A 20,277-nucleotide genomic window follows, 5' to 3' on the forward strand; every position below is an offset into this window, starting at 1 on the left:
ATGCTGAGTGGTACCTGGCACTGGGATAATATGAGGATGCTGTGTTCAGTCAATGCTACCCTCCATCAAACTGGAGTTGTTAATAGCAAAGACTAAGAGTCCTATTAACAAAGATTTGGTTGTATCATAAATCTAAAAGAATTTCTGTTTTGAATTAAGGAACTGGGTTTTATCCTGGCATTTTTACACATGTTTATAAGGTATTGTGGCCATATTCACCCACAGCATTACACGAGATTCCCACCCCTTTCTTGCTGGTTCCTTTATGATTTCCTAGTGATAATCCTGCTTTTACGATTTTTAGATGTCTCTTAGGAGGGATAGCATGAGATTCATGATCCTGGCTTATTTTTCTAAACTGGATGATCTCTTGTATCCTCTTTCTGCAAGCTCCGTGACTTCATTCTTCTTCATGACTGAATAGTTCATCATGTGTATGCTCCATGCTTTCTTTATCTGTTTACCCACTGATGGGCTTCAAGGATGACTCCAGAAACTGGCCCTTGTGAATAATGCTGCAGTATAGTCCAGGAAGCATGGCAGAGTCTCAACTGTCCTCTGCCTAAGATTCTTTCAGGAACTTATCTAGGAACAGTAGGACTTGGTTTATGTAGTGCTACTGTTAGAGTTGTGCATAAATTCTATATTGATTTCTGTCGACTCTAGACCAATTTACATTCCCACCAAGAGTATAGATGGACTCCTTCACCCTGAGTCCCTCCCCCACCCATGTGTGTGTGTGTGTGTGTGTGTGTGTTTATGATAGCTGATCTGACTGTGTGCACATGGTATTTCTATGTAGTTATGTCTAATAGCTAAAGATGTTGGGAAAAAGTTATTGCTGTACTATTTATTTTCTGCCACATTTTGAATTCATTTGGCCATTTATTATTTTTTAGCTTCCTAAAGCATCATTTAAAATCGTCTCCTTTAATATAAAAGAAACACACGAAACAAAATAAAATAATATCCAAGTACTAGAGTTGGTAGCCTGGGAGGAACCAGCGAACAGGACTTTCCTCAGTGCTCTTAGAGAAGAAGGTGAAGAACACAGCATATTCCCACTCTGTGGGTGACTCCAGTGTGGACCCAGCTTTCCATCAAAGCAAAGTGCTGACTTTCCTTGTCATGGCCTTGGCTTTGTTCACATGCTGCTCCTCCAGTTTCCATGAATCTTCCAGTCTCAGGAACGGCTCTTTCCTTTAGGTCCTTACCGTTCTCACTTACAGAGAAGGCCACTTACCCTGTCATACTGTCAAGGTCCCAGGGGAGTTGTCATCCTGCAGGATAGTAAGAGGAGATGTCCCCAGCACCTTGTTGCATGCTTTCTGTCTATTGAACTTAGAACCTGAAGACCGGAGAGTCTCGGGATCTCGTGAGGGCTTGTCTGAGTTCTGACTGGCAATTATAGTTTCTGTGGATTGTTAAAGTTCCTCCTTGGTAAACACCTGTTTGGAGGGAAGTTCAGTCTGGCTCTAAGGCAGCAACTGGTCCTCTAGGGATAACTGAGTATCCGAAGGCAGGTCCAGTTTAGAAGATAAAAGTGTTTTCTGGAGCTGAACAAGCTCTTGGAAAGGAAGGGGATGTTGGATTTGGAGGCTTTGTTCTCAGCTTTCTGCACCACTGATCTTCATGGGTGTCTGTGCAGTGCCAAGGGTTGGAGATCAGGGATCTGGGTCTTGTGCTTGTTGAGAACTGTTCCACTGTTCTGTTGGTCGGCTTGTCTGTGGAGAATGCTCCACCTGAATAGGAGTGCGCTGGATACCAAGCAGTAGGTGAATGAGGGTCTCCTGCTCTATTCAGATGCTTGTTGTGTGTTAGAGTCCATGCTGGATGGAGCGCCCGAGATGTTATTAGTAGAGCCCATCTTTACTAGGGGTAGGGATGGGGCCCGTTGAGCCCCAATTTGACCTCTGGGTGAACACTACCAGCTCTAAGCCATTTTGCCATTTATTGACTGGATTATTTGTTCTTTTGTTATTTAGATTTTTTAAATTCATTATAGAGTTTGGTTAGTTATCCCCTGTCGGGTGAATAGTTAAGAAAGATATTCTCCGAATTTACATAGTCTGGCTTCATCCTATTATTTCTTCTACTATAAAAAAGAACTTTTGAATCTGGTACATTTTCATATCTCAACTTTCTTCTCAAACCCAAGAATGATGAGTTATATCCAGAAATCCTTGACTATGCCAGTAGCTTGAAATCTTTCTCCTGTGTTTTTCTTTATAGTACCAGAACTTCAAGGTTTACAGTAAGGTTTCGCATCAATTCTGGGTTAACTTTTCCCCCCAAATAAATCATTAGGAAAACAACAAAAACAACAACAATAGTTTGTGTACAACAGGTTGAAAACCTCGAATTATGCTTCAGTGAGGTTCTATGATTTAGACGGTAAGGAAATGCAGCAGAATAAATTGTTACAACAGAATAAAATTACTTAGAGTAGATTTCATAAAAGATGTATATGCTATCTACACCGAAAACCAAACTACTAAGAGAAAATAGAACTTAAATAAAGGAAGGAAATATGTTCATGTATTGAAAGACTCAAGAAAATAAACCCTTAAAATTTCACGGAACTTACATTCAACACAATCCCAACGAATTCCACACATGATCTCGCTGGATATTGGCAAGGACTTTTGAAATGATATGGAAAATAACTAGGCTGGACAGAAGCTGAAGTGACTCTGGGCGTAGTTCTGAATTACATGCAAGTGGATAAAGCATATTCAGAAACAGACACATTCAAACTTGTCTCTGTCACATGGATATAACCCTGGGGACTTGTTGACTTCTCCCTCACTCAGCAACACAAGGTGTTAGTCTTGAATGGGTTCTTCAGAAACAGGGTAGCTAGCGACTAAAGAGTACATGAAGGGCGCTGAGTATAAAATGCAAATTAAAATTGCTGTGAGATAACAGAATGATGTTTTCAATTAAGTTAAAACAACAAAGATTGACAGGAGAGGGCTGGGAAGAGGAATGGTGGGCCAGGAATGGGGGGCTAAGAATGTAGCCAGAAGGCAGAGCAGTTCCCTAGCCTGTATGAGGTTCTGGGTTCAACACTCAGTGCTGGAAGAAAGTGCACGGGGGAGGGATTACTACCGTCTACACTGCTGCTAGTATATCGTGCTATAAATAGTACTATATTTTAGCATTATCTCCTAAAGTGAGTTTATTATTTAGGACATCTAGGCAACCCCCCCATACACACACACACACACACACACACACACACACAAATAAAACAAAAACCACCAAATGAAGCATACTTCATAGCAGCCAAAGTTAGATTATGTAAATCAATAAGTAGTAAATCTGTGCAATGGGACATTATGCAACTGAAATGTATATTATTGCTATCTGATGAAACTTTCACACACACAATGTTGAGCAAGGGAAAGGAGATTTGTGGTCTATGATTTAACATTATGTTTCAAAGGAAGGAAGAGTTGGAGTCTGAATGAGGACTCCAGCTTACTTGTAGAGGAGAGAGCAGTTTTCAGATGGAGACATGAAAGTCGGCCATCTTGAGGACCTTCTTATGTGTAACGTGGATTGGGTCCTGCAGAGGTTCCCCTTGACCGTCTCTCAGCTAGGAACTGTTCTTTGCTCTTTGTGTGCTTCTAAAATCTCAGTATTTAGAATTCTTAAAGAGTTAATGAATTAATCTTCTCATCTTCAAAGAAAGAATACAACATAAATGTGTTCCAGAACCTATGAAAACTAAAGGAATCATTTTCAAGTTTGTGTCTTCAACATTTTACATAGGGAGAGTGAGACGTCTGCTTTGATGCTTCAAGCCCATATCACTTCACCCCACAAAACCAGGCTTTGTACATTACCTGCTTGTTCATTTCTGATGGTAATATCCAAATACAGACACCTGTAGCAGGGCGTCCAGGTGCGATCCTTAACAGTGCCCCATTCCGGAGAGTCTTTTCTGAGTAAGAACTCAGTTCTGCAGCTTTGTTTCATTTGATTCCCAAGCAGGATGGAGACGGTATGCAAGGACAGAGACTGTACTCAAGGGTGTAGACGGTATGCAAGGGTAGATAAGGTATGCAAGGATGGAGACAGTATGCAAGGATGGAGACAGTATGCAAGGGTAAAGACTATGCTAGGCAAGCAGGAGGGGCAAAGACTGATGCTGAGACAGCAACCAGAACACCAGGTGAGGAAGATGAGAACCCTCAACCCCGCTAGTGAACATGGATTTTGACAGACATTGTTTGCTTGTTACTTTAAAAATCAAAATTCCCACTGAATTTGACTCGAAATTCTAATTTTCAGCATTTATTACTGTGATATCTTTGCAGAGCAGTTAAAGGAACCGGTAAGAATATACTCACTGTAGTATAAATAAAAACAATGCTACATAATAACATTTTTTAACAGTCAAATATTGATGTGAACTAAGTTCATCTATGTCATAGGAAACTATTAAGTCAAAAATAGGTAGACACAACGGAAACTTCCAAGCTTTAGGAGACTCTGCTGTAGTGTTAAATGAAAAAAATACGAGACAGTATTAAATTTTATTTGTGGAAAAGTAAATAATATGTTAAGTATGCATGGAAACGTGTGTCTTCTGGAAATGCAATGAGTTATGGCAGGAAGGCCTTTAACTGGTTCGCTTGCAGAGCTCACATGGATGGAGAAGAGGGTGAGCAAACACAGGGAAAATGAGAGGTCTGCTCCCATGCTTCTGGTCCCTATCACCTCATCCTACAAGACAAAGCTTCGTTTGCACATTGTTTTCTTATATATTTGCCATGGTAATATTTCAACCACAGACAGCTGTAACAAGGCGTATATATTTGTTCCTGACCAGCACCTCGGAAGTGCCTTTTTCAAATAAGAGTTCAATTCTACAGTTTTGTTAAATTAAGAAATTCCCACCAGAAAAAAGTAATAATAAAGAACAATTCTGGAGTGTAATACAGAGATAGAGCAGCCTCGCAAAAATCCAGTTGTGGTCAGGTTACTACTTTAAGCTGAATTTGGTATTTTAGAATGGCGGGGACATCAAAAAGTCTATAGTACTCTCTCTCAGAAATATCATCTCCTAATAGCAAGATGCAAGGCTGGTAAACGCTGTAGAATTGGGGACCAACATGGCAGTACCCGTCTCTGCCTCTTCATTTGCCACTTTCCTTATTCTCTGGCTACTTGGAGAAAGTATTGATTTTTGTTCCAAATGTCTGTCTTTCTTCCTCCCCCCCCCCCCCGCCCGGGACCTCAGGGAGCTTGAGTTAGCTTGTGCGCCAGCAGCTCTGAAGTTCTGGATGATGAACATTGATTTCCTCCTCTTCGCAGGTACAGGGTCTGCATTAGCCTCTCCCCTCCTGACCTGCACAGAAGGCAAGGTGGATAGTGGGGAGGGCTGGGGAGGAACAGTCCTGAGACTCAGCCAAGGTCATCAGAGCTTCCTCCCCTTTGCCACCGTCCATGAAGTCTATGAAGCTTTCCCATGGCGAGGCTCCACTAGAGACAATGCACTCAATGTATCCTGGACAAGCTGAGATTAGCATGCATTTCCAGGATTATCAAAGCCAAGAGACGTCCACGACAGGCTTATTGTGTTCTGTGCAGTTCTAACTGGGCATTCTTGGTAAACGAGTAGATATACTAGAAGATTCCTTAAGAAAAAGCAGAGCAGCCCAAGAGCTCAGTGAGAGTTTGAATTGTGTTTATGATAATGCCACTTATATTTGTTAAGGCATAAAAGGAAGCCTTAAGGTAGATCCGTTCAAGCGCCAGGAAAAACAGGGGAAGCTTTAGCTGTGACACACAGTGAAATTCAGAGAGTTTGAGTCTGGATAGAAGTAGAAAAGTAAAGTCTGTACACGAATAGAAAGGAGCTTGGGTTTGGGGTTCAGAGGCAGGGTAGCGACTGAGGGCACATTTCTGTTTCTGAGTTGCTAGCTGTCTCCTGAGTATCTGGGGATTGTAGGAACAGGAGCTGGAAAATGGCAGGGTCCTAACGGATGAGGAGACATGGAGGATAGCTCTAGCTGCTGACTGATATTTTCAGATGTTCGGGAATGTCTAAGAAAGTGAGACTGATAGCTTGTGCTAACTAGAGCAGCTGCTGAGACCGCGGGAAGTGGAATAATGACGCTTATGTCAGAGGCTGGGGTCAAAGGACTGACTTCAAAATAGAACAAACAAGCAAACTGCACTGAAAACTAATGCCCAAGCCAAATCTTTCCTTATTGGTTACATAGGACAGGTAGTCTGTCATCCATAAAATTATCAAAGGCTGTTTCTAGAACATGCCATACAAGAGAGTTTAGTTGTTCCTATTTACTTCAAGAGACACGAACCAAGGCCCTAACAGGGGCCAGAAGGAATGGATCATACTAACCTCTATAGATAGTATGCATTTTCCTATAGACAGATTCATTTGCTAGCTTGATTTATACATTAAGGAGAATAGGAGGTCAATAGTAGTTAGCGCTAAAACACAATAATTACAAAATACTGTATCAACATTATTTAAAATATCTGCATTTTTATATCTGCACTTTCTCGTTGTCATTAAAATAACTGGATAACTGAAACTCTGTTCTTCTGGACACTCCGATGTGTGAACACTGCTGCAGTCATTCTCAGTTCTGTTTGTTCAAGGTTAATTTTCTCCTTTCAAGAACTCAACTGTTGTGCAAATATACACATCTTTGTCTCCTTGCCAGAGGGAGGGAAAAGGGAAAGAGATAAGGAAGGCTATTTCTGATCATGAAGGAATTCTAGACGTTCTAGGAGAAAAATCTGTAGAATTAGTTCGAGAAAAAGATTTAGACACGCCACAGGAAAACAAAACACAGTTATACACAGGAGACCTAACACAGGTGATCTAAGAAGGGCCTCAGCAAGGCCCGTCAAGGAGCCGTGCCGGACACGTGCAGCAGGGAATAGTTCTTGTGAGTTTTGAATTTAAGGGTAGAAAGCAGGACTTATTATGCTGGAAAAGGATTTACATCACTAAAATTACATCAGGAGTGACATTTTGGTGATTTGATCACAAGCCCTGAAGATACCTCCAAATGAAATAAACAAAACTTCCCAGAAAACCCTGAGAGTAGCTACTTAAAGGGAACACAGAAAATGGCGTATTGAAAGAAATAGATCACAATGAGCTCTGGGGAACTTTGTCAAAGAACAATATGGGCTTTCACATGTTAAAATAACAGGTGGATCATGGGTAGTAAACAAGTGAACTAAGATCTTGACACAGAGCTGGTGTGGTTCAGCGGCTAAAAGCACTTGCCTGCCAACCAGGCGGATTGTTGGGTCCCACAGTGAGAGGATAGAGTAGGCTCCAGAAGGTGTCCTCCAGTTCTCACATGATGTTGTGTGTGCTCACCTCAACTCATACCACATGCACACACACACACACACACACACACACACACACACACACACGCACACGCATGCACTTGCACACTAATAAAATTAATTTAACATTAATATAACAATTTAGAAACATGTGCCTCATTTATGAGTTATATGATTAGAATCTACATGACCACGCTGATCTGTCGGCTGCTTGGTTAAGACTTTTGCAACGTCTTTGGCATAGAAGCCAATGCTTCCATAATTCAACGTGGAAGCTAACATGTTGAGAGAGAAAGTACGAGTTATGTAGCAGATACAGATATTTGAGGTATACATTCATAAATACTCATGGAGTTCATTCCAACCCCATCTGAAGTGTACTTTATATCTCTGTGCCCCACATTTTAAGGACGCATTGAAAACAATTGTTCATTCTAAGGAATCAAAAAGGAAAAATACCTTGCTTAACAGACACCTCTTTTGCCTGTCTCACCTAGGACGCAAAGTACTATTGCTCCGGAGTGTCTCAAGGAGGGCCACCCTCATTATCACAGTGAACAGTAGAACTTGAAACAAAAGGGAAATTTCCATAAGCGTTGGTGTTTGGCTAGTGCTTGCCCACCTGTGGAGAGCACTGCAGCTGGATCAAGCCGGGACCCAGTGAGGCTGCCCAAAAGGCCATTGTCCTAAATTGATTATCCCATACAAACAAAGTATGACAACTTCTGAACCTAGAAGGTCTTTTTATTTGGTTCACAACCTCTCTGCAAGTTTAAAGTGAGGGTAAGAATAGACTGGGGTAGTGCTAGGGTAAAGGAGTTAGTTTCTAAACTGGACCCTTAGAAAGATGTAATACCTGTTTAAACAGCTAAGATAACAAAAGAGAACCATGCAAAAAGATGCTAATGTAGCAACAGGCATAGGTACTGATGTACCTATGTACCTAAGTAGCTCACTGCTTTAATACAAGTCTCTTAGCCCGGTAAGTTCAGGCATTACAAGGCATCATTCAGAGCAGGCACTTTCTCGGAGTGGCAAGGAAGGAGTTAATCCGTGCTCACAGCCCACAGGAATGTTTATCAACTCCTGCACAGGCCTGCCTTCTTCCTTCTGGTGAGTTAAGTCCAGCCCTGCTTTGTTTGACGCTGCCCATTTGAGGAAAGCTTAGCCCTGACCTTCTGCCAGAGAGACGGATGACAAGGACAGTTTGCACTAACCTTGACATTCACCAGGGTAAATGGCTTTTTTCCACAAGTAGTCAGCAAACAAGGGGAGCCAGGGAAGAGCTAATGAATCCGCACCTGGGAGGAACTGAACAGCTACTGTGCTTTTAAAGAAGAGGAGGCCTTGGGAGGTGCAGGACCATCTGGTGTGCAAAGGGTTAGGAGAGATTAACTCCTTCAGCCATTGCAGTTGGAAGACAAAGAGGTAGACACAACAAGCCTTCCGATCTGCTCTAATGGGCCCTTTGTACGTGTGGCTTTCCAGTCTTTCCTGCCTCAAAATGAAGCAAGTGCATCATTTTGTGGTACCCAAGGCACATGGCACTATGTTACAGTGACTAGGATGTCAAGGGTCATTTCTCAGTCAAGACTCACGCCATTCAGCATACATTAGGGGTCTGTTTTGAGTTCCTGAATCTATCAGCTCTACCATGTATACTAAGAAGAAATTCACATGAAGCCTTTCAGGAACTTCCCTTAAGACAAGATAAAGTAATTTCACCCTCGGGAGTCCTGTGACCAGATATCAGTCCCACAGGTTGAGTCTAAGACTGATGTCCAGGGACATTCTCCATACGAGTCCCACCAATTTCCCGAGGTCCTCCATTTGTTTGCTGTTCGTTATTTTGTTTTTATAAAGTTACATCATTACTGCCCACTTAACATAATTTACTCCTTCACACAAATTTATCACATCTGTTCTTTAAGTTTTTATATGCTGAATCTTCCTAGATTTCAGTTAAGTAACTTGAGAAATGAGCCCTATATTTTATCCACCAAATCTTGCCCAATTCTAGAATACTTAATGAAAGTTCTTTCATTTTAATTCATTAATACTTAATGAATGTTCTTTTAAAGTATCATGCTTGAATTAGATCTAGAGAAAAAGATGTAAATTTTAAGTGTACAACGGAAAATCTTTTGACTAAGAGATACAACCGTGAGACTACCTCACAGATCAATACATGGGCAACTTCCCTGACCCATGTTCCCATAGCCTTCCTCCCTGCGAATCACCACCTGTGTAAGAACTCTTGTGTTAAGAGTCATGTTAAGTTTTCTGTGGTAAATATTCTTTTATGATACAATGATGGTAAATTTGTTTACTGGTTGAATATGTCTGATATTTGTTCATATTTGTTTATGTCAATATTAATTGAGGAAAATTTAAACAATTTCATTTCTAAATTATTGTTTATTGTTAAGACTAATTCTTCTGTGCACAGTTTTGCAGTTGTATACATTTCTAGTGAAGGTAAATTAGCCAGATCAAAGGTAATGCATATTTTATCTTAATTAGATATTTCTCAATTTTTTTTGCTAACAATATGGAAATTATTTTAATATTCAGCCCATTTTTCCTATTACATTCCAATTTAAACACCCTCTCATTATGATTTTTAAAGATTAAAATTATCCGTGTGTATGAGTATAGTATGTATGATTGTGTTTCCCTTGTGCACACAGGCAGGAGAGAGAGAAAGAGCTTTGTGGTGGGGTGGCTGTGAAGACCAGGACTGGGAACAGTAATCTCTGTGAGCCACCTAACGTAGGCGTGGGAGCTGAGCTTGGTGCCACTCCAAGAACAGCTTGTGCTCTTACACACCGACCATCCCTCCAGCCCACCTTTATTATTATTTCCAGAGTTTCGTCTAGATATTACAATATGAATGCTTTAAACTATTTATTAGAAATTAATATCTTTAGCCAGAAATAATAGAGCATATCCATAATCTTAGTACTTGGAAGACTGACGTGGGACCGATCCGTGTTAAACTTGAGTCTTTCTGAAATGAAAGAAAAAGAAAGCAACAACAACAAGCAAGCAAGAAGAAAGAAAAACTGTCTTCTCAATTGCTTCACAATATAAGGATCAACTTAATTGTATTCTTCTCCTAAAATGCATGGTGCTATAGCTTTTAATTCTGTCCACACTCTAAACACCTCAAGAGTATATCAAAAGGCTATTTGTTTAGTATTGCATGCTTACCCTTGCTCCACTACTTTGTCTCCCATCCTTCTTTCTCAGGTCTGCACACCTTTCCCCAAGACCATCTTCCTGGTACCTGTCACCATTAGCAATCCCTTTGTTACAGCTCAAGAGCTAATGGTTTCTTCCAGTTTCTGATTACCTGAAAACATGGCTAATTTTGGTGGTCAACTTGACTACTTCTAGGATTAACTAAAACCCAGGCAGCTGGGCACACCTGGGAGGGATTTTTCTTGATTAAATCATTTGAAGTGGGAAGACCTACTTTTAATCCCAATTTGTTGAGGTGGGAAGATTCACCTCAAATCTGAGCCACCCTTTCTGGCGGCAGCAGCCTATATAGAGGATGTGGAAGAAGGAAATGTTTGCTCTTTGTTTGCTGGCTGTCATTCTCACTAGGAAGTTTATTTCTCCGCTGGCATTGGAGCCTACTTCTTTGGGGTTCCGAGAACTGATCTGGGGAACCCTGACTGATACAGTAGACTTGGAAAAGGGTTTCCCTGTCTCCTCTCAGCACCTGCAGATCGCATTCCACCGCTTTGATTTTATCTGTCTCTTCAGAAGCCAGATGGAAATCTGCTTACTGCTCCTTTGATGGTAATTGTATATAGACCACCGTGTCCTTCTCTTTCAGTCTCTTAAATACTCCCCCATTCTCTGTCTCTTTCTCTCCTTTAACGGTTTATTTGCAGTGTTCTGCCTGTGTGTATGCCTGTAAGCCAGAAGAGGGCAGCAGATCTCATTATAGATGGTTACTAGCCCCCATGTGGATGATGGGAATTGAACTCAGGACCTCTGGAAGAGTAGCCGGATCTCTAAACTCTGAGTCATCTCTCCTGTCCCCTCTTTCTTTACTATAAAGTATTTCACTATGTTGCGCTTGGTATATGTTTGTGTAAATTTGTCGTACACGTGAGTAATATTTTATTCCTTTCTATTACTTGATTTTCCCCTTAGCTTTGACATATGTTGAATTTTTCTATCGCTTCTCTCAGGAACGTTCTACATATTTTTGTGGCTCCATGTCTTACCTCATCTGGGTAGTTGCCTTTCAGATGCTGTGTCCACTGCAGAGTGAATCGTTTATTTAGTTCTTTTCATTATCACAACACCTAACTGGCAGAATTTATACTCTACTATTTTAGAGAGTCATCTACTAATATGCTTTAAAAATATATTCCTTGGACTTTTTTAAAAAGTAAAGTCCTGAAGCTTTAATTGCAACACTTGAATCATTTTGGCGTCTATTCAACTTTTACCTTTACCACTTTTGGTTTTAAATCGTTTGATCATCTCACTTGGTTTGCCTAGTTATTTTCACCCAGCAATATAGACACAAAGAAAATCACAGAGGTCCTTATGTAATTGTCCTCCAAACACACATTTCTTTCAGTGTTTGTCAGTATATGCCTGGATTTCCTTGAAATCACAGATTGTCTTGGGGTAATTTTGGTCTTTAGAAGGGCTGCTCTGTCTGCTCTTCAGGGATCTCAAGTGGAAGCCCTATGTTTTGCCATTGGGTCACTCTGAACCTTTTGGTTTTGTCCTGTAAGACCATGCAATTGTCAGTAGTGTTGTTAATCAGTTATCTAACATCCGGCTTCCCCAACTCTTGCCATTTTTGAGTTTTTAATTGGGAAAGACTTTAGGGAGAAAACAATATGAGATGCCAGAATTTGACACCTGTGCCTGTGTTTTTCCTGGTACGGAGCTGCTCTGGGTGAGCCACAGGTAGGTCTTATTCCTTTTGTGCCTCAGGCCCTGGAGGTTCTGGTGGCAGTCTCTATGTTTCCCGTGGTCTGAAGTCTGAAGCAGAGAGCAGTGTCAATGTGCCTCATGTGGACTTTCTTTTTCCACAGTGATGACTCTAAGTCCTAGACATCTTGACTACTTCCAAATAATTCTACATTTTGTAGTTTTCTGGCTTTGTGGCTCTCTGTGGAAAGGTTGGGCTGATAGTATATTATTCATATAGAGATAATGATTAATACTTACAAAAATATCTAAAAATAAACTTGACTTTCCTTCAGTGAAAATTATAAGGCACTGGTGAAAGAAGATGGGGACACTAAGGTAGTAAGATTTCCAAATGAGTTTATTGATAGATTTAATATTTTTAAAATGTCCATACTATCAGAATCAGCTTGCAGATTCAAGGCAACCTCCGCAAAAATGTTAATGATATTCTTCCCAGAAGTAGAAAAAATTACTAAAATTCATATAGAAGCTTCAAAGGTCAAAAATAGTCTTGAGGAAAAAACGACATCAAAACTAGAATAATCACATCTGATTTAGTGACATAGCACAGAAACATAACAAAAAGCCAGCATGGTATTAACATAGAAATAAACACATTGACCAGGGGGACAGATTAAGGGCTCCAGAAGACACCTGTTGTCCTAGTCAGCTTCATTTGTCAATTTAGCAGCCTGGAGTCACTTGAAGGGATTTCCTAGAGCAGCGCACTTTATGGGCATGTCTGTGGGGGTCATCTTGTTTAATTGATTCCCAGACTTCCGTGGTTGGTACCATCCTTAGGCAATTGGTCCTGAGATATGTACGGATGTTATCTAACCTTTAGCCTATGAGTGAGAGAGTCAGGGAGCAAGCCAGCAAGAAGCATTGTTCCATGGTTCCTGCCTCGACTTCCAGATCTGACCTCCCGCAGTCATGTGCTGCAATGTGGGAGTAGTCAGTGGAATAGATTGTAGCCCTCTCTTCTCTGAAGGGTTTTGGGTGTTTGGTTACAGTGTTTTTGACAGTAGCAGAAAGGAAACTAGAACATCCACATACCTATAGCTAAGGGGTTCTTAATAAAGTAACCAAAATACACCTCAGAAAAGACAGCCTCTTCAATAAACATTAAGAAACTAGATATCCACAAGCAGAATATTGAAACTTATTTGCTACTTCTCATTATGTACACAAATAAGCTCAAATAGGTCAAAAGCCTTATTCTAGGAATAAATCTTCCCAGATAATTGATACAATGATTTCCTGGATAGAATCTGAAACACATAGGAAACAAAACCAAGACTCGACAAATGGTGCTACAACAAACTGAAACTAAAAATAACAAAGGAATGGACAATTTACAGAATGGGAGAAAATATGAGCCATCCACTTATCCAACAAAGGATTAATATTCAGGATATATAAAGAATATATGCATATATACATATGTGTGTGTTATAAAATTAACAGATGCCATAAAAGGAAAACCCAAAAAATTAAAAATCCAAATCTGGAGGAAAAGGAATGTTTGTGCACTATAAGTAGAAATGTAAATTAGGACAACCATTATGGAGAAATTATGAAGCTGCCTCAAAATAGAAGTGCCATATGATCCAGCTATCCCACCCATGGGTTATAATCCAAAAGAAATGAAGTCAGCTTGCAAAAGAGAACCCTGCATAGCCCTGTGTCTACAGAAAAACTACTAACAATGCTGAGATATACAAACATGCTAGGTGCTTGTCAACAGATAAATGCAAAAATATATATTATATATTTTTATTATTCAACCATAGAAGATAAATTCTGGTCATTGGCAGCAATTTGATGGGACTAGAGGGCATCATGTTTTTCTAAAGTTCGGTAATTATTACATTTTGTAATGATTTCCTTTCTCAAGTAGTGAAACTGAAGGCCAAGTTGACCTTAAGTAGAAGAGGAGTTGCCTGGGAATGGGAAGGTATCTGGGTGACAGTGAGGGTAGAAGACTGATTAATATACAATGCATGCAGAGTCACAATGGATTCTTTTACTTTGTAAATTAATATATCATATACATAGTTATTTCACAATGATTGTCTTGAAAGATATATACATTTATTATTCTGAGGTTTTATTCGTCCAGATGGCAAGGTGATCCTCCATCCTATGGGAGGTACCCCTGGTAACCCATAGCTGCTTCTGAGATCCAGCAGACATAACTAGTGCTGTGGTTGATTGTGTTGAGAGGAGTTAGGGCTACAGGGTTTCAGATGAAACGCATGCCTGGTTTCCAACACTGGGGCACCATCTCCTCATCTGTTGTTTGTGGTCACTCCACACAGGCTGCAGCCGCAGCACCCGTGGCCTTCTGTCCACAAGTCTCTTTACTCCAGCAGTGGCTCTGATATTTCAGCATTGCAATACTCCCTAGACATGGGAAATTACTCCTCGCTTTCCAACAGGTAGGCATTCCTATATGGTGACTTTGTCTTCCTTTTGCCAACCATACAGAATGAAAAGAAAATGATCTCCCATGTTTTCATGTGACACAGATCTTGGGGACCCAGAGTGTGACCAGGGAACCAAGCATGTGACTCTGCTTAACTTGGTATTTATCAAATATGTTTCCACAATATCCTCAACTCAGTCCCCAGAAGGCAGATCATTTCAGGATAGGGTGGGTTTAGCTCCTTTTTTTCCTAAGCTACTACTTGGTGGCCTATACCTAGTTATGTCTGTTTCCTCAAAGCTTTTGAAGTTCAAAGCTAAGAAATCACTCATAGGCTTCCTATTGTCACATCTCTACCCTGAGATGGAACCATGGAATGATGTAGCTCCCACGTGATTAGCAAACATCCAAAGATTCCATCACCTCCAGCAATGCCACAAGCAGATGACAAAGTCTTCAAGTCACAAGCATTTGCGGGACATTGGACATTCAAATGACAATAAGGGCTCTATGCTCCTGTGGAACAAGCAATGTGCTTATAGGCCTGGTGAAATACTCACTAGCAGGTGTTCCATTATTCCTTCAATAACCATAACAATTCTACTGCAGACAGAAATGGTCACAGTGGCCACCACCTCACTCAGGCGAGACCACACACAGTTAAGCCAGCCTGCTACCTGCATGGACAGAAGTCTTTTTCCAGCATGAGCAGATCGAATCAATTTGACCATAATGTAACATATCCTTTTAATTTAAGTAAACACAGAAATTGGAAGAAGCTTGTCCAATGTATACATTTTCTTGGTGTGTACAGCCAGCAATACTTTGGACATTTGAAGATGCCCTTTTCCTCTCAAATATACTCTTAAACCTCTGATCAAAAGTGTAAGCACCGAGAAATAGCCCTGAGTTTATCTCAAGGAAGAATTTTGTTTCTATGATTTTAGGTCTTTTAATTGTTTTCTTCTTTGTCTTTAAATCTCAGGTTGAAAAGGAGGATAAAGTCTCCTCAGTGGTGCATGATAAGTTTGGATGAACAAAAAGTGAATCACAGTGATGCAACTCTTCCTGAGCTGTAAACCTAGAGAAGAAAAGGACCATTTTGGGTGGAATCTCAGTGGCCTGGAAAGAAATGTTTCTTGTTACATGCTAGTGAATGCATCTTAAAGAGGTCTTATGCCTCAAAATTACTTGAGGATCGCCAGAACTTTTTGAGACATCAAAAGTAAGGCAGAACTTGTAGAGTGCGTTGGCACAGTCACATGACTGCATTAAGAACAACACAAGCTGAAGTGTGAGGACACTTAATGCATCTCTGAGCATCTCTGGCCAGTGAGGACTCTGCATCTCTGAGCATCTCTGGCCACTGAGGTGGCATGTAAGTGACCTTGTTGCGCAAGCCTGACGATATGAATTCAATCCCTACAGCTAAAGTAAAAGCGGAAGGAGAGAACCACAAATGAGCTGTTCTCTGGGCTCCATACACATGCCATGGCATGTGCATCTACACGTATGCACAACATGCTCATGCAAACACATAATAATAAAGTGAAAACACTTGAGCTTCAATGTTAAAATTAATGCTGCACAAACCATTAGGAAGCATTTCTTGAATGGTAGAGCTTATTCCTTCATAAAAAGCTATGCAGATCCTGGGAAGGATCATTAAAAAAAAATCATTGTTTTTCAAAACCCAGAACAACGCATGAAAGCTTGCAGCCAACCTAGAAGTATGTGCTCAAGAGAAAAAGACAGCTGAATCTGAGTAAGAACAGCAAGAATTAAGATGGTAGCAAGTCCCGCAGCCATATCCCTCCCCAGGTCTGGGATAACTTGAAATCAGCATCCTGTTGGTCGTATCACCAGTGGTGATGTACAAGCTAATAGCCGCTGGAGAGGGCAACATAGTGTTGGTACTTTCACAAAAGAGACATCCTCAGAATAGTCTCATTATTTGACTTTCTGGAAATTCTACACAAAAGCCTTATTCACGGGGCCTGCCTGCAATTGATCCAAGTCAAGGTTTGCTCACTGGTAAAAGCCCAAGGTGTTTGTTGAAAACAATTATCAGCAGTTCCTTATCACAGTAGCCACTGGGGTAAAGTTACTGTGAATGCACACAAAAGGCGGATCATAAGCTGCAAAGAAAGTTTAGGAAAATTGGGTGCTTTCAAGGGTCTTAAGAAAACCTCCTATTCTCAAGGATCTAGAAGGTCATAGACTCGAGTAGAGCCATATACATATTTAGCAGAAGTCCTAGATGAGCCTCAAGTTCAGGCTGCACACAGAACCGATAGTTGACGCAGATATGAAAACAGACAAAATGGTGAAAATGAAATATGTTCTCTCTCACCTAGAACAATAATTAGTGGTGATAACTTAAGGAAAACTGTGTCCAGTCATAAACTGACCACTCAGCTAACTAAGCATTGACTTCAGTGGTGACATATATCATAAAGAACAGAAGTCTTCAAAAGTGGTACCCAAAATATCTTGCAACAGGAATTCAGATTGGTAGAAATGGCACATTTTAAAGAAATATTTAAGCTACATAGATTTAAGCAGTAATATAAAGCACAAAAGTAAACTAGAATAATGGCTCATGCACAAAAGGAAAAATAATCTGTAAGTTCTATCCTTGAAAAGCATAGATGTTGGACTTATAAAATTTAAAGAAATTGACACAACTGTTACATATATTTAGGAAATCATTTTTAATAAATTAAATGGAATCATAAGACAACCCCTCACTGAATACAGAATATCTGTAAAAATATGTAAATTCTAAAAACAATCCAAATAAAAATCCCGGAGTTTAAAAAAACACAATGAATGAAAGAAAAAGGTTTTGAGGTTGATCAACAGACTATTTCAGTTGGAAGAAAGAGAATCAGAAAACTTAAAGACAGATTAATTGTGATTATCTGAGTAAAAGAGAGACAAATAATTAAGGAAAATAAACAAAGCCTTGGAGAAGTGTGGGCCAGCAGTGGCTGTACCAGTATATACACATGAATCATCCAGAAAAGAGGAGCGCAAAGGAAAGAAAGAGAAGGATTATACGAAGCTGTAGCAACTAAAATTTTCAAAGTTTGATTTTAAGCTACATTAATTTAAATGTTCAAGAAGCTGAATCTAAAATAGGAAGCAGAAACTTATCTATACTCATTATAATTCAACCATTAAAACTTCCAAGAAAATAGAATACCACTAGTGATTTTAATTGTGGAGGTATATTCATACATATACATACATATATATGAATGAAAGTATAGAATATTTTTTGTTTGTAACGCTACAATATAGGAGTCTTGGGGTATAAAGGATTGATTCTGTATGATAATTGCACAAGGAGAGAGACAAGAAGAGAATTTCTTAGGCAGAAATATTTATATCGTATTGTTTTTCAGTTAATATTAATATGTATTTTTTAAGGTTGAGACATTAATTGTAGCCCTTATAGTAACAATTAAAAACTAGATTTTAAAATACATACACAGAAGGAAATTAAAATGTAACACTACATATTTATTCAACACAGAGAAGACAATAATAATGAATTAAAATAATAAAATACACGAGGCAAATGAAAGCAAATAGTAAAAGAATTGTCATAAATGAAATTGAAATTTGAAATTTATTCCTTGGCAGTGCTGAAGCATGTGTGGTCAGCCCATATATGGCAGTTCTGTTTAACTTGTCCATATTGGGTTTCATGATCTAAGCTGATGAAAACGACTGACCAGTTTTCTTCTTCAAGAGGGCACCATATCTCATTACAGATGTTTGTAAGTTACCATGTGGTTGCTGAGAGTTGAAATCTGGACCTTTGAAAGACCATAGTGCTCTTAACAGCTGGGCCATCTCTCCAGACTTCACAGTCATAAATACTACCTACTTAATAATTACATTACATGTGAATGATTCAAATATTTTAATCAAAATGGAAAGATAGCAGGACAGATGACAAAGCCACAATTGAAATATATGTTGTGCATAAAGGATTAGATTCAAAGACAGAAATAAGTTGGATCGCTGCCCATAGATATTATAAGTGAAGTGCTGAAGTAAGTAAACTAATGCTATACAAAAACAAATACATCCTATGAAAACATTGTAGCTACAGTCAAAGAGAAATATTTTATGATAAAATAAATCATTTTTGAGTCCATTATAGAACTCTTAGATATATACCCAAAGGAGTCTAAGTCAATACACCAAAGAGAGATACATATATATATATATATATATATATATATATATATATATATATGCGTTTTGACGCACTGTTCATAATAACCAGGAGATGAGATCAGCTCAATATTCATCAACAGAGGAATGGATAAAGAACACATGGTGCAAACACACAATGGAATTTTATTTAGCAGTAAAGAAAAATGAAGTGTCATTAGCAGGAGATTTAAGTGATGGAAATAATCATACCAAGAGAAAACCAAACCCAGAAATGTAAGTGCTATGCTTTCTCCTAAATGTGGAGCTTAGGGGTGTGTTGTGTGTGTGTGAAAATATAATAACACACTATAAAGAAGCCCATCAGTTTATATTCTATCCTAAAAATAGCAAAAATTAGAAAAAGTTCAATCAAAAACACACATATATATATATATATATATATATATATATATATATTTACAGACACACACACACACACACACAAAATAACAGAGCCCCAAAACACATGAAACGAAACATAAACTCAAAAGGAAAAGTAAACAATTTTATGAAACAGTTGAAGACTTCAGTATCTTGTTTCAGTGTATACAGTAAATTCTTAAAAATAAGGCAATATAAGTCACAGTATAAATAGATAGGTGTTTACAGAATATTCTTTTCAGCCATAGCAAAATGCACACAGAGCATTCCCAAGGAAGACTGTTTTTTGGAGGTAACTGAAGCCATAATGAATTTCAAATGATTGAAAACTCTTGAACTATCCTTTCTATGCATATCCATATTATGGTGGTTTGAATGAGAATATTCCTGATAAGCTCATATATTTGAATGCTTGGTTCCCAGTTGGTAGAACTATGTGGGAAGTATTAGGTGTGGCCTTGTAGGAAGAGGTGTGTCATTGGGGGCAGGTTTTGAGATTTCAGAAGACTCATTTCATTCCCAGTGTGCTTCTGTCTCTGCCCTCTGCTTAGTTATGTACCAAGATGTGATCTCTTCAGTTGTTCCTGTCTCCATGACATTGCTCTGCCATTATGGACTCTAACCTTCTGAAATTCTAACCCCAATTCAATGTTTTTTTTAATATAAGTTGCTTTGGTCATGATGTGTTGTCATAGCAAATGTAAAGTAACTAATGCACATACCATAATAAAATTTGAGAAGTACACAAATACGTAAATGACTATCCTCTTCAACGGCCAATAAACCATAAAAAGAAATGAAAAATGTACCTAGAGTAAATTTTTTATATAGGTTAAAGCACACAATTTGAGAAGACTGTGTAATACTCAACTAATAAGATGCTCAGAGGGAAAGTTACAGCAGGAAGTGTGACACACTGCTGATTGGAAATTTAGGAT

General features: G+C 39.2%; 1 pseudogene; it reads right to left on the minus strand.

Moving 5' to 3' along the window:
- Positions 1 to 1,247: 1,247 nt before the first annotated feature.
- LOC125401181 (cell division cycle-associated protein 3 pseudogene) lies at positions 1,248 to 1,867 on the minus strand (annotated as a pseudogene).
- Positions 1,868 to 20,277: the final 18,410 nt, after the last annotated feature.

This window comes from Myodes glareolus, chromosome 8, assembly GCF_982192425.1.
Source record: "Myodes glareolus chromosome 8, mMyoGla1.1, whole genome shotgun sequence".
Classification (NCBI taxonomy): Eukaryota; Metazoa; Chordata; class Mammalia; order Rodentia; family Cricetidae; genus Myodes; species Myodes glareolus.